Below are 20,941 nucleotides of genomic sequence, written 5' to 3' on the forward strand. Positions count from 1 at the left end.
ATAGATATTTTAGTATAGTAGGCAGGATAGATAGATAGATAGATAGATAGATAGATAGATAGATAGATAGATAGATAGATAGAAACTTTATTTGTCCCTGGGGGAAATTTACAAAGCATATAAAGAATAATAAATATAATTATATGAATAGATTTGTTTTTATTAACTTTAAAAGGTTCAAATATGTTAATTTTGTGCATTTCTTTATTTAAAGAAAAATTTGGGTCCATTTTGTAAGATTTACATGTTGAATTGTATGATAAATATCCATTAAAGTGCATTGTCTGATTCATACAATTGAAATTCTTCAGATATGTAAAGAAAAACATTTATATAAATTAATACACTGAAAATATCAATGAATACACTTATATCAATTATGTTACACATATTTTTCTCAATCAATGATATTCAAATGGTTGATTATACTGTATCAATACAAACAGATAAAGATTTGGAAAGCCATTTCAATTTATATTTATTTTGGACTACAGTATTGCACTTTCTGTAACAAAGAAGGCAAAGAAAAATATGATTTTGTAATGTCGGGTGGGTAACAAATTTCCCAGTAAGTATATATAATAAACCACAACCACACAAAACCCATGGAATTCAGAAAAGATCAATTTACTCAGGAACTGAGTTTTGCTCATAAAGGTGTGGGGATCCCTTGGACCACAATGCAACAAAAGGGGAGGATCTTTATGCAAATATAGGATAGTCACATACATAAAACTTGTTTATTTTAAATGCTATCAACTTATCTCAACCATGTATGGTAAAAGAGGACATACTATACAAAAGAAATATTAATTATGAGTAAGATTACCTTAAAATAGGTGAGTAAAGACAACAATCCCTGAGGCTGATTACACTTCTGTTAAAAGAAAATAATGTAATGGTTTAGTTTCAACATAGTTTAATTGTGTTAATGTGACATGTAAGAGAACTAAGTCAACATAACTAGAGAAAGTTACATAATGTAAACAAACATGATAATTTTAAGTAAAAAAATGTGAACAGCTCTCTTGGTTTATTATACCTTAATATGACAGATTTTATTTAATATGATTTGTTATCTTTAACCTTGAAACAGTTCAAATGTCCATCCATCCAATTTCAGGAAGAAACCTCACAATGTGCAGGCGCACTATGGCACCACTTTCCCTGTTAATTGTTAATAGAAAACTATTTGTGTAGCTTGATCATCATTGCCTGTTGAATTCTCCACATATTTTCAGTCAGGGTCACACTGTGAGTTGTGGCCATTAGGGGGCGCTGTTGTCCCTTAAACCCAACAGACAGACACTCTGGACACGAGTTAAAAGCACTAAGAGGTATTCTTTTAATTATTTCTTCTTTCCAATGCTTCAAAGCACCTCCGCCATAACAAACACAATCAATAAACACAATAATTCATTACTCTTCTTTTCCTCCACACCTCCCAGCAAGCCCTGTCCACTACCTCCTAACTCCAGCTCGCTTACTGGGTCTCCACCAGTCCTTTATATTGTCCTTGACCCTGAAATGGGTCAGATGGAGAACTGTATTTTTCTTCAGCCCAGAAGTAAGTCTGTGCTACCATCCCTATGCCTTTGGAGTACTTCTGAGCTATGTACACAGTAGGGACTCCCCAGTCTCCCTGCAGCATCTCCTGGTGGCACCCTCGGTACCCAGCAGGGCTGTGTTGCTGAACTCTAAACCCCATAGTACCCTGCGGGCATCTGGGGAACCACTGCAGTCCAGGGAAGCTGCCATCTATCGTCCTGGGGAAGGCAGTGTCACTGATAAGTTGCCCTCCCCCATCATTCCATTACTGGGGCGTCCCGGCCGGGATTAACTGCCGGCCATCACTTACAGAGTCTATAGTATGCTTGAGACTGCCATTGTCCTAATTGGTAAGGCAAAGTGCCAATGTAGATAAGCTTAAAAGATCATTTTCAACAAGAGCTGGCCCTTAGCTTTTTCATTGCTCAATTTGCTTTGAAAATCTGATCCCTGGCCCAAAAATCCATCCATCCATCCATTATCCAACCCACTATATCCTAACTACAGGGTCACGGGGGTCTGCTGGAGCCAATCCCAGCGAACACAGGGCAAGGCAGGAGATAAACCCCGGGCAGGGCGCCAGCCCACCACAGGGCACACACACACCCACACACCAAGCACAAAAATCTATACTAGAATAATACATTTACAGAAACAATAAAGTGCCATTAACCAACATTTCTTTTGGGTGATCTGTAATCTAAAAATCAAGCACACAAGTCCTGGATAACTGAAAAGAATAATGAAAATTGTCCTACTGAGATTTTTAGTGTCTGCTATTCTAGAGCTGAATGTTACAGCACACTAACAGCTGTTTGTGAAGACTAAAATATACAGGAACCTACGTATGAATATTATGTCTAACTCATAAATATAACTTCACTGCAATATCCTGAAGAGGAGAGCTAAAAATAACAATTGGTCTGAAATGTTCATTTAAAATCACTGTGTAATATTTGAGCGTGAAGCAAAATGAAACTTTTCAAATCCTGTACCTTTGTTCAGATGTTTTCAAAAACAGCTTTTCATGTCTTTTTTTTAATGATTTCCCAATGTGCTCCCCACCACGCCAGATGCCTTCCAAGCTGATTAAACTCCCTGACCCTCACAAGTGCCATATAAAGCCCGTCACTGGCTACGCTGCCACCTGTCCACACTGACTCCTTGAAATGTTTTTGCTCCTAATGCCACTCAACAGGTGTCTCCACTTTTCAACAGCGGCATGGATGACATTATTAGTACGGCCTCATTGGCTCTTCTCAGAAGTTCATTTACTAAAGTGTGACAAAGAAATCCTTTCATTCATTTCTGATGTTGACATTCAATTGTTATGAAAGTTTCATAATTCACTTGGAGTAAATTATTTGATTGATTTGGTTGGAGTGGTGACCGACTCAAATGTGATTAAGAACAGTGTCACATTTTCTCTGATTTTGTAGGTCTTCACTGGCAAGTTCCTTTTTTAAAATATTTCAGAAAGAATGTATGCATTCATTTCCTATGCTTCTTATTATAATATGTTCACACTGACTCTATCAGGATAAAACTAATTTTCATCCATTCAATTTCTAATTTTCTTATCTAGTTGGGGATAATGGGAACCAACTTTATCGGGTGACCGGACCATCGCTGGGCACACTCCCACATGCCCTCATGTCAACTGTGTGTCCAGGGAATGTGCTGACCATTGTCAAATCGGGGCACTGACACGCAAGACCAGGGGATGGTATTGAGTATTAATACCTTTTCTCCTCTCTCTATAGAACTCTGGAAGAAAAGACCCCATAAACCAATCCCTTCCACCTGAACATGACCTCACTTCCGGCTGCTCTGATCTCGTCACTACTGACACCCTCGGCACATATATGAGCGCCGACAAACCCGCTAACTGGTTTTCGACAAATGCGCGCTGACAAAATCGCAAGAGAGGCCAAGAGAGTGGGACGCATATGTGCGCATTATGTACACATTATGTGCCAGGTTATAACTGTTATAACTGCTGATGGCATGCTGCGAACAAATAACTCAGTCGAGGGTTGGCATAACACGTCGTATACAAAGTGGAATTACCAGCAGTCAGGCAGCAAGCAAGTCTAAATACGCTCAACTATCAAGACGTCTTGATGCAATTCTTCCTACATATGCAGGGCGTGATCTTAAGGACTATCTGCGCAGCGTACCGTGCTGATGGTATGCCGCGTGTCATAATATTGACTTCTAAAATAAACATTATTATATATGCTTTAAACTAGTAATTCATATTTAATGAAATTTTCGTGATTTTGTCGGCGCGATTTTGATGCCGCGTTTTAATCTGCGCTATTTTGTCGCGCTCATATGTCTATCATGCAAATGTCGGGTCACAGGCACCCACCCTTCCTCTTCCTCTGCTATAAAAGCCTGTGGTGTTCACTTGCCATCAGTCCCAGTTTTGCAGCTCCATGAGATGAGTCTTTATAGACTACTCATTCATACTGCACAATATACAGGGTAGATCCCCAACTCTTTTTGACTTCTTCTGTGCTTTTTTACACCATCTAACACATCTTTAATTGCTCTCCACACCAAGCTGTCATTTTGTCACATTTCAAAGTCACCTTCGTTGTACCACAAAGAAGTCAACTGTTGCATAGCCCCCTCAGCACTCACTCCCATTATAATAAAGTGCTTTAAAAACCTGTAACATTCAGACTCTCCCTCATACTGGATCCCTTAAATTTGCTTACCGTCCTAATGGCTCCATTGATGGCACCATAGCCACTGCACTCTATCTGAACCTGGCACACCTGGACGGTACAGATACATACATTGAGATGCACTTCTCAAATGTCCACATTCAATACAATTATCCCTCAGCACCAGCAGGACAAGCTGGCTGTACTGGACCTGGAAACTCCCCTGTGAAACTGGATATTAGACTTCTGACAGACAGACCCCAGTCGATCCAATTTGCATCAAATACCATCCTTCTGAGCACTGGTGTCCCCCAAGGCAGTATCTTGAATCCTGTTTTCTTCACCCTGATGACCAATCACTGTTGTTCCAGGCACAGCACAAAGCACATCAATCAATCAATCAATCAGCATTTATTTATATAAATGAAAAAATTCATACAAAAAAATGTAGCTCAAAGTGCTTTACAAAATAAATAGAAGACACAATAAAAAATAAACATAAGTCAACATTAATTAACATAGAATAAGAATAAGGTTCGATGGCCAGGGTGGACATCATTAAGTTCATGGATGAAACTATAGTGTTAGGCCTCATCAGTGGTGATGATGAGATGGCTTACAGAGAGGTGGTCAAGCAACTAGTGATAACCTGACCCTGAATGTCAAAAAAACAAATATCAGCTTCAGGAAGAACCATGTCACACTGGGACATGTGGTCAGGGTGGCAGAGCCTCACCTGTCATCATGAAAGGTAAAAAAAACAATAATGATAACATAAAATAAATGTGTCCACTGGTTTGTGCTATAAATTTCTTTTCTGTATGATTCCAATAACGTCGATCATTTCTATAGTCAAAATCGCCGAACTGGCGCATTTCCTGTTGAAATACAGGGGAGAAACACAAGACTGCGCTCTCCCTCACACACGGGGTTGATGCATGCAGTTGACGCGTGCCTGTTGCTGTCTCTCTGTATGTCGCCAATATAATGTTTGCAGACACGTTTATTATACACCCTGACTTTCCACAGTCTGGCTAATATCTTTAATGAATGTGTGTGACATATTTAGTCTCGATGATTGGACATAAAACCGCAGTGAAAAGGCACAAGGTGAGGCAGACAGTACCATGCCGCCCTGAAGGGGGCGCATGTGAGCCCAATGGGTGTTTGTTGCTGCTGTTCTTCTACTCAGAGGCTCTGAGCGCCCGATAAGTCAGCGATATCAGAAAGTCAAGTGTACCGCAGCAGTCCGTTTATTTTTATTTTTTGTTCTGACTGACCGCCAAAATAGAAGATTAGGATTTTTACAACTAAAGGAAAATGCGGAGGGACTTTTAGAAGAAAGTGATGGAGATTTTCTTGGAGAAGGACAGGCACATGGACTTCATTTACAAATAAAGGTAAGAACATAAACGGTTTTCAATTTTATAAAAAAAAATGGGATCAGACTAAGAAAAAAAACAATCCAATATTTAAAAACTAAATTTTGTCCTTATAAATAAAATACTCTTTTGTTTTTCTTACCCTTTTGTTGAACAGTCTGTATTAAAATAGCTTAAAGTATCAGAATAAAAAACAATTAAGGTCAAATTGAAATCCATTTTTTTTTATACACCAGTCTATACCTTCATTTTTATTGAATGAGTATGAATTGTGGAATTTCAATGGAAAATTTAGAACACATGGAGGGTGAGGAGTAAATGTGCCCTCTCTGCTCTCTCTCTTGCCGCTATAAATGTAACGTTCTGTCTTAGTCAAATATGAACCTTAGCGATGTGTGTGTGCAGAATGCTGACGAGATATGAAACATAACTGGTAGTCAATGTGTGTGCTGCCACTTGAATAGTGAATAAGCTGCTCTTTAGGGTTCCTATATTTGTAAATCTGACTCTGAAGGAGTCACCAGCCATGAACCTCACCGCACGTCACTGATGTCACCCACCTTCCCCTTTCTATCAACAGAGTCATTCAGGAGCACAAAGATCCTGGGAGTGAAGATAACAAATGATCTCTCCTGAACCTATGACACCTCCTCCCTAGTCAAGAGAGGACAGAAGTAACTGCACCTCCTGCAGTGCATGAAAAGAGCTAACCTCCCACCTCCCAGCCAGAGGCGTAGTTAGGGTTTCAGTGCCCGGGGACAACTGAACATTTCGCGCCCCCTCCTGTTTGCCGAAATGCAATGGGGAAGGGAAAGAAAATTTTAAAAAATGTATTTAAAATAATAGTATTTTAGGAAAAAAATTTCATATAAGTCTCCGAAAATGACAACACCGCCTCGTGTTCTTTAAACTCTAAATCCGTCATTAGTTTTTGTAAGAAAAAATTCATTTTCCACATTTAAAAATGATTTTAAAGAAAGTATATAGCAAATTATAAAGCAAAATAATTATATATTTATAAAAACTGCATTACTTACAATTTATTCATACAAAAATATGATGGTGAAACGTCTAGACTTTTGCAGCCATCTCCTAGAATACTTCACCACAGCCCAATCAATTTTCTATCAAACACATAAACACAAATCACTTGGCACACAGAAATGGCGTTTGCAACAACTCAGACAATGATACACTAATGCCTCATGTCAGTCGCGCGACCTGTTTAATAACGTCAAAAATGTTTCTGTTTGGGAGTCAAGTATGTTAGAGTAGTGGAGGGAATAAATTATTGTCTGTTGGGTATAAAGAACTAATATGTGCTTCAAAATCAGAAAGAGACATAAAACAGAGGAAAAAGATATCCTCATACTGATGGAGTGATCGACTGAGTATGCAAGTTTTTTATTTACTTTTTAGTGCATTTAAGAATGGAAAACATTTCATTCTAAAATTTCGTAACATCAATTTGGCGCCCCCTGGATGCTGTGCCCAGGGACAGATGTCCCCCTTTGCCCCCAGCCTCATCTCTTCTAAACTCTTAAAAATCCTGGTTCTTTAATGGCACCGTATGGCTTTTTACCAGGCTGTGTGGTTTTTCATAGAACTGTTCCTTGACCAAGAACTATTCCATTCTGGGATTAGTTCAGTGCATTTCAAGTTGGTTCTTTGGGCTTGGAAAAATGTCCTAATATATATTTCAAAAATCTGAAATCTTGAATGTTTGATAGGCTAAACAGCAGGGCACTAACAGATTAAGAGAACCTGAACCCTTAGCCTGTGGTATTGTACACATACAGCAGGAGTCCTTTTAAAATCAGGAACACACTGATATTTCACAACTCTGCTACCATCTATTCATGGTCATTCACTGTGTGAAGCCTGTTACAGATCTAAATAAATAAATAGATCTTTCTGGAACCTTCATGTGCATGGATCTTTTGGGAATCAAAAATGATTCCCCTCTGCTGTCGCTCTGAAGAACCGCTCTGGCCCCTTTATTGTTAAGAGTGTACAGAGGCTGCATAGAGAGTATCCTGATCATCTTCATGTCTGTCTGATATGAGGGCTATAATGCCTCAGACTCGATTTTCTGAGAAAGTCATTGAGACATCTCAAACCTCCTATAAAGGAACAGGGCCAGCCACCAACATTATCTGAGACCACACTCACCCCCAAATTGGGCCTTTGGCCAGTCTGAGCTCTGGCAAGCGGTACCAAAGTAAATGGTGAAGAACTGCTAGGCTTCGTAAAAGTTGTGTCCCCACAAACTATTAGAGCAGCACTGTTCAATTAGTGGCCAGATTTGGCAATTTGAATAGATTTTTACTGGTCATTTGGTTTGTTCTTGTCAACTAATTAAAAAAAGATAAATAATTTAGAATTTTCACTTTGTCAGGCCTATAAAATGTGTCAGTTATTCTTACTTGTCCCACCCTATTGGTGCTAAGTCACTTTTAACTCGTCACCGATAAAGGAGCAATGTCCAGAGAGAGGGAACAGAGAGACACATGTTTGTTCCAGTTGGAGTAAAGCTGTGAGTTTACTGTGGAATGAGAGCTTATCGGTGATGAAGGACTATTAACTTTCAGAGGTATTTCAAGACAACCCACTCTAACTTCAACACCAGCTGGCCACTGGGCATTCATGCTCGCCGTCAGAAGCTCCAGAGGCTGTTCAGGAGACATTACCTCATTCAAGGAGGCATGCACCACTTATTTTAAGGCATGCGCCATATTCAGCTCAGCAGGTCAACATCCTTGCGTACGAATACAATTTAGACCAGTAATCGAGCATCCATCAGCAGCAGGGCCCTGCATCACTCTCTGTGCTTACAACTTATGCGTATAATTTAACTACAAATGTGATATCAACACAATGTCAATTTCCTCATTAGGTGACAAATGCAGCCAATGTAAACAAGACGTGTTGTGTTAAGTAAAAGAGGGAATTGTGTGCGAGGATATACAACGCCATTTGAAAATGGAAATTACTTGTGCCTTGACATACATACATACATACGTATTTATTAAAACACTGCTAAGCATTAATGTGTGTTTATACAGTAATATGAACACAGAGCTGTACACTTTACAGATGTGTCCTAAAAATGGCAGTTTGAGTTGTTTGCATGTTTCCTCTTTGTGAAACACTGACAGCGTGTAGGTACAAAACCATTTTAGAACCCAAATCTCTTTCTGCAGTTTCCAATGATTTAAATTATTTTACAATTAAAAAAGTAACTAAATATACTGATAGGATAAGTTCGTTTTTTTGCTCCTGATAATAACGGCCCCTTGACTAGTATCGTGTTCATAATCTGACCGCTACGCAGATCTAATTGAACAGCTTGGCATTAGACTCCTAAGTAATGTTCAGTCTGATAATGCAGCGTGTAGGAATGGAAGTTCATTTTAGTTCCTTTTAACTTGCCCACCCGGGGACAGTCATAATGAGGTAGGGAGGAGGAGATACAACTCGGTTAATCAGCTATTAGATTGGCTTTCGCCAGTGCTGGTAATTGGTTATTAAATAATTCAGCAAGGCTCCTACTTTATTTTCCTTACCTTTCCCTGTTTTAGGAGGTTGGTCTCCAGCCATTAAACTTATGTCAAGGTAACTGAAATAGAAAAATACCATTTATTAATAAACACAAGAATTATAGAAACATGAGAACTGCATATATACAGTATGTTGACATGTAAAAGAAGACGCAGGCTGACTAGACAGACAAAGTCAGATAAGTCGGGACTTGATTTTACAGTATAATTTCTGGTATTTCATAATGTTGGCCACTGTCAGGGATGCCAGGGAAGACGACCCGGCCTGGACGCCCTGAAGGACTGGAAGAGGGTCTACGCCCGCCCTGGATCACGGTAGAGGGCTTGGAAGCCCAACCCTGTAGGGGCCCGTGGTCACCACCATGGGGCGCCCCAATGCCTTGGGAACCCAGAAGCTCAGCACTTCTGCCACACCAGGAAGTGCTGGGGGGAAGAGAAGCTGGGACACCCGGAGAGCTTCCGGGAGAACAGCCGGCACTTCTGCCACACTGAGGTGTGTCAGCGGGAGATTGCCAGTGAGCACCTGGAGCACATCCGGGTGCGGATAAAAGGGGCCGCCTCCCTTCATTCGAGGCTGGAGTCGGGTGGAAGCAGGACAAGGCAGAAGGAGCGAGACTGGAGGCGGCCCGAAGAAAGGCAAGGTGTTGTTTGGCCAGGACTTTGGGGACTGAAGGGGTTGTGTGCACCGATTCTTGTAAATAGTTTGTAAAATAAACGTGTGGTGGTGACTTTCAACATGTCTGCCTGTCTGTGTCCGGGCCATTTCCACACCGTATAAGTCAAATGTGGAAAACTCAAACTATTGATCCAAGAGATTAAAGTATGCTGACACCCACCAGAGACAGTCGCCACGGAGCACACTGCTTTTTTTTTTCTATGTATTGTGCCTACGTGACCACACAATAAAACCCAAACTATTCCAAGGTGACGTTTACACTGAATTGTGTTTTTTGTATCTCACACCCTCATACACCTTAATCGTAAGAGCATCACTTATCTACGATGGAGCGTTTAATCAGAAGAAAATATGAAGTTGGTTTTAAATGAAGTAGGGAAAGAAAATGGTAACTGCACTGGTGCAAAAAAAAAAATTATACGTGAGTATATACAGTAGTTTGAAATGCAAGTGGGATAAGGCACAGACGCATGTCTGCTAAATCTGCTGCCTTACAGGCCTGGGGCCTCATGCATAACGGCGTGCATTGAATTAGCACTATATGATGACGTAAGCACAAAAGCCGAAATGTGCGTACGCACAGAAAAATCCAGATGCAGGAATCTGTGCGTACTCCAACTTCCACGTTCTTCCGCTCCATAAATCCCAGTCAGCATGAAAAGTATCGCACGTGCATGCGCCTTCTGTCCCGCCCCAACTCCTCCCAGAATTGCACCTCTTTGAATATGCAAATCAATATAAATAGCCCTTAAGCTCAGCCTTCTGTGAAAAGACAATGGGAAAAACACGGGGGAAAATATAAGAACTTCAGCGAATACCAAGTGGAGGCAAAGGAAAAATATACTATTTGTTCAAATAAACCGAGGTATAATCAACAAAAGGAAGTTGATCGAGTGACATAGCGTGTTGGAGAAACTTGAAAGCTCAAGTTCACAAAGTCACACAGTGCCAAAATAAAAAAGAAGTCACATATCAAAGTCGCCGTGAAAAGGCGAGTTGTAGCCCACCGTCTGAGCTTATTAGGGTACAGACAAAAAAAATAAAGGCACACAGTGGGAAAAAACATGAAATGTCAACTTTAATCTCGACATTTCCATTTTAATCACGTAGTTTATTTTGTCATTAAAGCAGAACATCATAAACTTCATCTTAAAATCATTTAATTTACTAGTTTCTCAAATCTCATCGTAACTAAAGTTGCACGTTAAATGCTTTGTTTTGTATTTGATCTTTTGCTCTATGTGTGTGAATCACTACGTGCTTCCTTTCTCTTTCTCCGTCAGGACACAGAGTCCATTACATTCGTGATATTACAGCTCTCTGAATAATTAAAATACTGAGATGTATACGTGATATCATTTTCATGATGATTGGAATGAAAGCATGTTATTAAACATGGGAACACGATGGTGCAGTGATTGTTCATGTCTCACACAAGATGCTGCCGCACCATGTGCTACCTTCTATGAAATCATTTATTGTAGCAATACTGTCTCTTTCAAACGTACGAACCTCCAATTCCTGTCCTTACTTTTCTTTCCCCAAATACCCAATCACCACACAATCAGCTCTGTAATAGACGTTAAGCCATCTGTAAGCTTACAACGGCGATTCTTCAACACTTTTAAGGAAAATTGAAATATCTTCATAGTACGTGTTTAATTATTCTATCCATCTATCCTTCCAGTGTCGCATCAGCCTCAGCAAATATACAGCACAAGGCAGGAATAATACGTGAACTAGCTGTCCTCACATGTTTAATTATTAACAATACAGATTATTTAAATGAAGTTAAAGTTTTATCTGTGTAATATAATCAACATATTTTGCTGCATTTCATCTTAAAAATTATATTGTCATAAGTACGTGCTTTATAAAGTGGTGCAGGTTGTGCAATATTAGAATTGTAGTGCAAGTTTACAGTGAGGTAATTGTACTTAAAATTACAAACAGTTCTACAAGGAGCACTTGATGGACTGATTGAGTGCGTTTAGAGTTCTTGGGATGAAACTGTTTCTGAACGGCGAGGTCCGTACAAGAAAGGCTTTGAGACGTTTTGCCGTGGCTGATGCAGCGTGTTCTTGAAGCTGTATACCGATAATTCTCTTTCCGATCAGCTGCTGCTGTGATTCACACTCAGATACAGTGATATAAATACTCCGAGTGGTGCAGTGAGAGTAATATGGAAAAAGATGATCCGAAGTGACAACTCCTAACGGGAGGAGCTGAAAGAAGAAGAAGAAGAAGGTGCAGTGAGAGTAACAACGCTAAAGCAGTTATGGTATTTGGAATACTATCCCTGGACCATTATATTATTACAAGTTAATTAAAATCAGACGCATTACACTAATAAACAATATGCTGTTAGTTTCGGTGTATTTATAAAGCCGCGTCATGAAAATAATGAGTAACCACACAGGAACAGTAGCACTGCTTTGACGCTGGGTGCCGCCAGTCTGCAAAACCAAGCGTAGAACTTGCGTACGACAAGGCATGAGGTACCGTGGAAAAGTGCGTGGCTTTACGCCAAGTGTGTTTTATACATCGCGATTTGAACGTGAAAACGTTCTTATGCAACATTTCTGTGCGTACGCACCATTTATACATGAGGCCCCAGGTGTGTAACTAAATCCTGGCAGAATGGCCAATGCCCACTTTGCCCTATAAGTGCCAGTCTGATAATACAGTGCAATATTTAACTCATCTGTGCAATATGTCAGGGATTCTTTGTTGTTCACTGTCACCTATTCTATTTATATTTAGTATTCTGTTTTGTTTTGTTGTCCATTCTTGGACATAATTGGGCATGTTGACTCAGTTTCATTCTGCTTTGCACTGCTGTGTGTGGTGTGATCAGTACGGGGTGTGGCAGAGCTCCAGACACAAGTGGCACAAACACAGTTCAGGGTTCAAATTAAGTGTATTTAATTATACAAAAACACCGTTTCCAGGTTCTTCCTCCAAACACAATCAATCCCAAGTACAATTCCAGTTGTCTTTCTCCATTCTCCTCCAGGCAATACCTGTCCAGTACCTCCTGACTCCAACTTCCCAAATTAATGTGACGCAACTCCTTTTATGTGGTACCCAGGAGTACTTCCAATGTCAGGAGTCTGCACGGTGGAAGCATTTCCAGGTCAGGCAGAAGCCCCACAAAAGTAGGGACAGCCATTCCTACAACTCCCAGTATGCCCTGCAGTTGTGGCTCTAGGTAAGCTGGCCCAGGAATGCTGCCTCCCAATGTGCCAGAGGTGCTTAATATTCCTCTTATCCATACTGGGATGCCAGTCCGTCCATGTTGGCATGATAGTGTCCACCTCCTGCCTGTGACTTCCCCTTACGCTAGCCTCTTGGCCAGGCAAGGGAACAGTGTCCATCTCAGCTGGGACACCAATCCATCCCAGCTATCCACTACATTGGTTTTAATTCACAAATAAGGTCAACCTTGAACTTTGAATATTCAATATATCCATCCATCTATTTTCCAACCCGCTGAATCCGAACCAGGGCCGTTTGAAGGAATTTGGGGGCCCCAAGCAAAATGGACATGGAGGCCCCCCGCACACACGCACACAAAGGAACCACAGCATAGCCATACAGTTTAAATTCACTCACACTTTATATAAATAAAAAAGGTTTACAGTGCAAATACTGCTGTTGCATATACTGTGCATAAATAAAAAAATGTTTAGAGTGCAAATACTGCTGTTGCATATAAAGTGCATAAAATTTGAACATTTTCAACAATTGAACATTTGCAAAAAACACCACTGTACAAATAAACAATCATTAATAGAAGGTAAATTGACAGTTAATTAATCTTTAGTCTTTAGCTATGCATTTACTGAATGAGCACTGTGCAGCTGTTCGTCCGACTGTACTGTATTTTATTTTATTTTTCTAAACTGTTTTAATTATTCTTATTTCTTTTTATTATTTTAATTTCTTCTATGTAAAGCACTTTGAATTGCCATTGTGTATGAAATGTGCTATATAAATAAACTTTTTACTGTTAACAAACAGTGAAATTATAATTAAATGTTTACTAATTATTAGTAGTGCTGTGAGTCGACTACCAATGCTTAAAAACATCCCAAGCTAATGTTTGATGCACAGAATTTATTGTGTGGTTTTCCTAAATAGATTATCACAGACGTGGAATAGTTAGTATAGCATGCTATGCCACTTTCATCAAAACCTATTACAAAGCTATAGCAATGTCATGTCATTTATGTATGATACATACTGTAAACATATTTCTGCTAGCCTACCTGCTGCAAAATTGCACCATTTGTACAAGACAAGTAGAGCTATTTTATGTGTGTAATTTATCACTTACCACTGTCTTGTTTTTTCTTATCCTCCTCTTCCTTTCTCTTCTTTCTTTTTTGGCTTCCTGAAGCATAATTCCGCTTCATGACTGCCGAGGAAGTTTTGTATTTTGCCGGCAGCAGAGATCGCGTGGTTGGCTGGCTGCTGTCAGCGAGGGGGGCCCCCTTGAGGGGGATCCCGATAACAGTGTCATTGCACTTTACTGCATTCACTATCAATGGGGCGCTCACACAGTTTGTCGCTGCATTTTATTCTTAACCAGTCGTTGTCTTGGGGCTCCAGGCCAGCTCGGGGCCCCAAGCAATTGCTTGGTTTGCCTGCCTTGTCGCGACGGGCCTGATCCGAACACAGGGTCACAGGGGTCTGCTGGAGCCAATCCCAGCCAACACAGGGCACAAGGCAGGAACCAATACCGGGCAGGGTGCCAACCCACCGCAGGGCACACACACACACACACCAATTTAGAATCGCCACTGCACCTAACCTGCATGTCTTTGGACTGTGGGAGGAAACCCACGCAGACACGGGGAGAACATGCAAACTCCACTTAGGGAGGACCTGGGAAGCGAACCCGGGTCTCTTTACTGCGAGGCAGCAATGCTACCCACTGCGCCATCGTGCCGCCCATATTCAATATATGCTATGCATTTGTGATCAGTTTCTTTGTCCTTACATGCCAATTTATGTTTAGTCTGCTAAGCACAGCTTTGGTAGCTCAGCCTCTACTCTGAATTCAGTGTGACACTGAGCGCCCACGAAAACAAAGTAATGGCGTTCTCCTCTTGTGATATGCAGATCTCATTAGCTAGAAATCAGCTAAACAAATACATGCAAGCGTACTGTGAATGTGTCCTCAATTGCTGCATTCTTGCTTTTTTTTTGCCCTCCTCTCTGTTCTGTTGGCCTTGGACTGTCATTGTCATGTAAATCCAACCAGTCCAGTGCTATATTTATTATTGAATGCCATTGGTATGTTTGCTTTGTGGTCTTTTTTTATATTGAGATAGCAACAAATAGCACATGAAGCGGCATTAAGAACAGGTTGAATGTGTTTTCCCAACCAGCTGCTCGCTGTTTGCTGGTGTCCGCTAAGCATTGTCAGCCGCCATTCTAAGATGCAAATATATTTCAGTTACACTATGGTCAGAATTAAGCAAATACTATAACCCACAGAACATATGCATTTATTAATCACTTCAAAGGTCATGTACGTACCAACTATATATGAGAGGTAGAAAGCCGGATGGTCTTTTCGCCGATACAGTTAGATTAAGTAGGTAGGTGTCTCTGTGGGTCTCAATTTCCACCTTCCATATTTTAAACATCCATCCATTATCTAACCTGCTGTATCCTAATACAGGGTCATGGCGGTCTGCTGGAGCCAATCCCATCCAACACAGGGCGCAAGGCAGGAATAAACCCCGGGCAGGGCGCCAGCCCACCGCAGATATTTTAAACAAACATCTTGAATTTATTTTGATTGTTTTCACGGGTGCACAATTTATAGGTGACGAGAGCCTCTTTTAAGTGACGATCCACCAACATGTGCTTGGGGGGAAATCAAATCCAATCCCCTACTGTTTAGGTATACTTATATTTATCGATGAATTAATAAGTGCGTATGTATCCATCAATGAACATTGTAAAGTAAAGCAGCTCTTTTTTGATGCTGTCGATATCTCACTTGCCATTCTCCTTCTGACATTTCAGGCCTAGCTGAAGATTTGCCACCTCTCGACTTGAGAATCCAGGCTTCTTAAAATAACACTCGGAGCGGAGACTCTACATCTAAATGCAGGGGTGTAATCTGAAAAAGGGGCGTGAGAAAATGTTCTGCAGAATCTGCTTACTTGGCAGCTAAATTAAGAAACTGATGGATCCTAAAGAGTTGCATTTTGCTGCTTTTAGGACTCATAAATCTTATACTATCTGTAACGCACAATCCACGTTTGTTGTTTGTGCGCAGCTTTGTTTTTCAAGCCACAGACTTGAAACTTATAACCATAAGTCAACTTCTGTGTGTTCATCATGCACTGCTGGATTTAATAAAACAAATAATAGAAAATGTGACCGACTGAAAATGATCTGTTTTAGGCTTCAAATCATTTGGGTGATATCCTTGGAAAGGAAAAAATTTTATGATATAAGAACCTTACATTGCAGGCTAACAAGCCATGAAATTAAATAAGATGCGAGACTGGCAAGGGTTGGTTTCAAATGAAGCAATTGGGTTGGAATGAAAACCTGCAGCCACTGTGGCCCCCCAAGACCAATGTTGCCCACCCCTGCTTTAGAAGATGAACGACCCGTTTACTGATTCGTTGTAAATGCCATTAAAAGGAAAAGAAGCCTTTGTTAATGTCTCGTTACACAAGAGTAAATGAGGAATAAATGCACTTTTACAGTAACCAAAACTGAAGTGTTACTGAATCGTATATTGAATTTCACAAACCTCTGTTAACGGGATAATTATTAGTAATTAACCAAGCTTTCTAATCCAATTAATTTTATCTTTATTAATTGCTCACCAGCAAGTATATTAATCTGATTTAATAAAGAGATATGAATCCTAGGGCGGCACGGTGGCGCAGTGGTAGAGCTGCTGCCTCACAATTAGGAGACCTGGGTTTGCTTCCCAGGTCCTCCCTGCATGGAGTCTGCATGTTCTCCCCGTGTCTGTGTGGGTTTCCTCCTACAGTCCAAAGACATGCAGGTTAGGTGGATCGGCGATTCTAAATTGGGCCTGGTGCGTGTTTGGGTGTGTCCTGCCCAGGATTGTGCCCTGTGTTGGCTGGGATTGGCTCCAGCAGACCCCTGTGTTTGGATTCAGCGGGTTGGAGGATGGATGGATATGAATCCTGATAAACCTATTACTGCATTTTGTTTCAAGATGTTTCGAGTGCCAATACAGAAAGGCTGGGGACACTCCAACGATAATCTGTACACACAAGCAACAAGTTCGCAGGAATGCCATTTAAAAACTAAAATCAATTCTGGAAATGATACAGAAAAAATAAAATATGTGGTAATCTAAAATACTGCCATCAATGTCAGATAAATAAATATAAAAATAGTATTCTTATTAACTCACTCATCTAAAAAACACTTATTTTTATCACAAATTGTCAATTTATGTGTGGAAACATACAGATTTGTTGGCCTTAGTGTTTTGGCTTACAAATCTGAACAATCCAACAGAGTAGCTCACTCTTAAACAACAACAACAACATTTATTTATATAGCACATTTTCATACAAAGAGTAGCTCAAAGTGCTTTACATATTAAAGAATAGAAAAATGAAAGACACAATTATAAAACAAAATAAATCAACATTAATTAACATCGAATAAGAGTAAAGTTCAATGGCCAGGGGGGACAGAAATAACAAAAAAACTCCAGACGGCTGGAGAAAAAATAAAATCTGTAGGGATTCCAGACCATGATACCGCCCAGTCCCCTCTACCTAACATAAATGAAACAGTCCTCTTTGGATTTAGGGTTCTCACGGAAGGGCTTGATGATGATGGTCACGCAGACTTCTGCCTTTTAATCCATCCATCATTGTTGGAGCAAAGGAATACGTTTAAATACAAAGAAGCCAAAGTGCTTCTTCAGAGCAATGCCACACAGGGGCCATTTGTAGTTCCCAGAAGAACCATTCACATAAAGGTTTCAGAAAGACCCTTCTCTATATTTAGATCCAAAACAGACTCCATAGATATCCATAATTAGATGATAACAGATTTGTGAAACACTTTGTAATTTTAAAAGCACTCTTGCTGCATACAATAACACAGGCTAAGTTCAGGCTTTCTTTACCTGTCAGTATCCTGTTAGGCAGCCTACAATACATTCAAATATTGTTTTGTTCACACATTACAAACGTTTTTTAAGCCAAAAGGACCAATTTCAATTGGGAAAAATCCTTCACAAAGTTAAATGATTTTGTTTAAAGTAATGGTTCTACGAGGAACAACACAACCCTGCAGTAAAGGAGCCATTGTTTTAAGGAGTTGTAGACTACTGTCGGTAGGTTGCCTGGGGTCGCTAAAGTGGCCCACTGTGAGTTTTCAGTGTGTCTTGAGATAAAAGTGACATCTTGTCCCGGTGTCCTCTTTGTGTCTGAAGGGTAAGATGTGCGGCCCTCCCCGAGGCTCTTGTTCAAAAAGCGGACACCATCTACTTCTTGTTGTTTGTGTTAGACTGGCCTACCCCTACTACAAACTCTGAACTTAAGGTTCATGGGGGTAAGGCCTGGTACACCAGGGTCCCTAATCTTAAAAATTAGAGTAGGTGCCTAATCTTAAAAACAAGTGGCGTCCCCGAAACTCGGTACTGCACTGTAAAAAAATAATGTTACATTTACAGTAAAGTGTTGGCAGCTGGGTTGCCAGAATTTTACCGTTAAAAATAAGGTGCCACCATTTTTAGGTCTATGACCTAACTGTGTAGTAAATAAATGTTTTTTCTTTACAACACATTCCAACAGAATGGAATTACACGTTTAACCGTAACCTGAAATCCACACACTATAATACTTATGCCAAACAATAAACCATTAGAAAGTATTGTCAGGATCAAACACCAGTACACAGGCTGCATCAGTAAATCAATAGCAAACATGTTGTATCATTTAATTTTATACATTGAAAAGAATTCAGTGTTTAAAGAAGTTATAGCACACTGTCTGGTGGAGAAGTAAAGTTGGCTTTTGCTGTGTATGGTGTCCTACAGGCGTCTCAGCTTATCGAATACAACCCGCCATAAATCAGCTTCCGTAACCTCAAAAAACTTCAGCACGCAGGGAAAAATAAGTCTACCAACTTCAGGTTTTTTTCCCTACTGTGCAAAGGGATGCGGCTCACCAGGAACAATACGGTAAAGGGGGCGTGTCCTTATGCAAATAGCGTAACTCGGGGTAACTGAAGCAGCGCGTTACCGTTTTACATTTTACAGTAGTTTACCTTCTCTGTTTAACAGTTTTACACTGCAAAACTAACTCCGTGTAATTGTAATGTACCAGTAAACGGTTATGTACCATATTGTGAAGGTAGAAAAATAATGATTTTACAGGCTATAAAAAATAATGAAATGTATTGTTTAAAGATATACAGGTAATTATCAGTAGAACATAAGGTCCACTTTTTCAGAAAAGGTATTTTACTTTCACCATTTACAGTATTTTAACCGTTACTGACACTTTTTTACAATGTGGTTAAGAAAGAGACACATATGACTCTATAAATAAACACGCTAGGGCGGAAGTAATAATGTGAAGATTTTGAATCTATGACAGTAATACTGAACTCTCATTGCTACAATAATTGTCCGAAATTAAACACATTTAAGCACTTTTTTGGACATTTCCAACACGTACGATTTCTGTGAAAAAGGAAGAGTGTATGAGCGATATGACACATCGAGGTTTAGTTATTTCCTTTTTTAATGTTGCCGAGTGAAGTTCCCGTTTTGAAACTTCCGAGTTGATTCGCAGATGCTAAACGGGTCACGCCATTGAAGGGACAAGACCCGGGGCTCTTTTACAGGACGGCCACTACCTCTTTTGACGCGCCAAATGAAAATGTCTACTTCTTGCCCGACAGTACCCCTTACCTCTGCACTCTGAAGCAATCAAGCTCGCCTGCCCCCAAGTAGCCGCCCAGTGGTTTCCTGAGATTTGCCAAAGTGGTCAAGAACCCCTCGCGAAAACAGGTGGGTGGGAGGATGGACGGGAACCGGGAAACGAGCTGTCGAAATCTGCGGCTGACTGGCACTGTGGCAGCTCAGGCTGGTGACTTTACAGAACATTAGTATGGCGGTGCCTTCAACGGATCGAGGAAACATTCATTTAATAAAGACCGATCTTAATAGGTTGTCATATCCAATCAGTTGTAATTAATTTACATGCAATCTTTTAAATTGGTATAATTTAATCCAAATGAATGTGTGGATGTAATCCCAGCCCTTCGTCCCGGGCATATCGTAATGCATGTGACGGGCACACAGAGTAAATAAAACATACATCATAAACTGCCAATGAACACACTAACTAGGTTGGACACACTAAATGAGCAAATTTCAACCTGAAAATATTCAAAATAAAATCATAAAGAGCACAAAGCACATCAGGGTATGCGTTGTTAAGTTAGGTGTTCTGTGACGATACGTTACATCCCCAAAAGTGAGAATCTGTAAGAGAAAGACGGGAAACAGAATCCGTGTTGCAAGTGCAGCTCCATTTGAATGTTGTGACACGCTGCTTATCTTTACGCAAGTCTCTGTAATTTTATAATGTGGTGCAACACCCCGCAGCAGACGCACGTAATTGCAGGGCAGCAGGCGGCATTCTTTTTTTTTCGCAGTTGAGACTAAGATGGCACTGCAGACGCCTTCATTCTCCAAGGTCTGCTAATTACGTAATTATCAGGGTTAAAGACGCGGCTTTGTATCAGCAGAGTATTTCAGATTTCTGTAACCCGTTGAACTGTTAGATTGCAGGTGGATCCCAAATTCTAAGAGGTCCTCAACAGCCGAGTGCCGCAGCCCCCTGTCTCTGAGTTGGGCTCCTGTTAACTTTAAGATTAGGCACCATTACACTATTCTAAGATGAGGCACCTCATCTAAATTTTAAGATTAGTGACCCTGGTGTACCTGGCCTTACCCCAAACCTTAAGGCCAGTCTAAGTGGCATTCACTTTTGGTATCCGCTTTTTGAACAAGACCCTGAGATTGTAAGCGGACTGCTGTCTTTTTGCGTCATTGCCGTG

At 40.4% G+C, this 20,941-nt stretch overlaps 1 long non-coding RNA gene across 1 annotated transcript; it reads right to left on the reverse strand.

Moving 5' to 3' along the window:
* Positions 1–829: 829 nt before the first annotated feature.
* On the reverse strand, positions 830–19,859 carry LOC120526902. Its single transcript, XR_005633227.1, has 3 exons — positions 19,788–19,859; positions 9,172–9,224; positions 830–877 (listed from the first exon to the last, which is right to left on the reverse strand). It is a non-coding gene; the product is annotated as an uncharacterized LOC120526902 (long non-coding RNA).
* Between the last annotated feature and the right edge of the window lie 1,082 nt (positions 19,860–20,941).

Source organism: Polypterus senegalus, chromosome 3 (assembly GCF_016835505.1).
Source record: "Polypterus senegalus isolate Bchr_013 chromosome 3, ASM1683550v1, whole genome shotgun sequence".
In the NCBI taxonomy this organism is placed as follows: Eukaryota; Metazoa; Chordata; class Cladistia; order Polypteriformes; family Polypteridae; genus Polypterus; species Polypterus senegalus.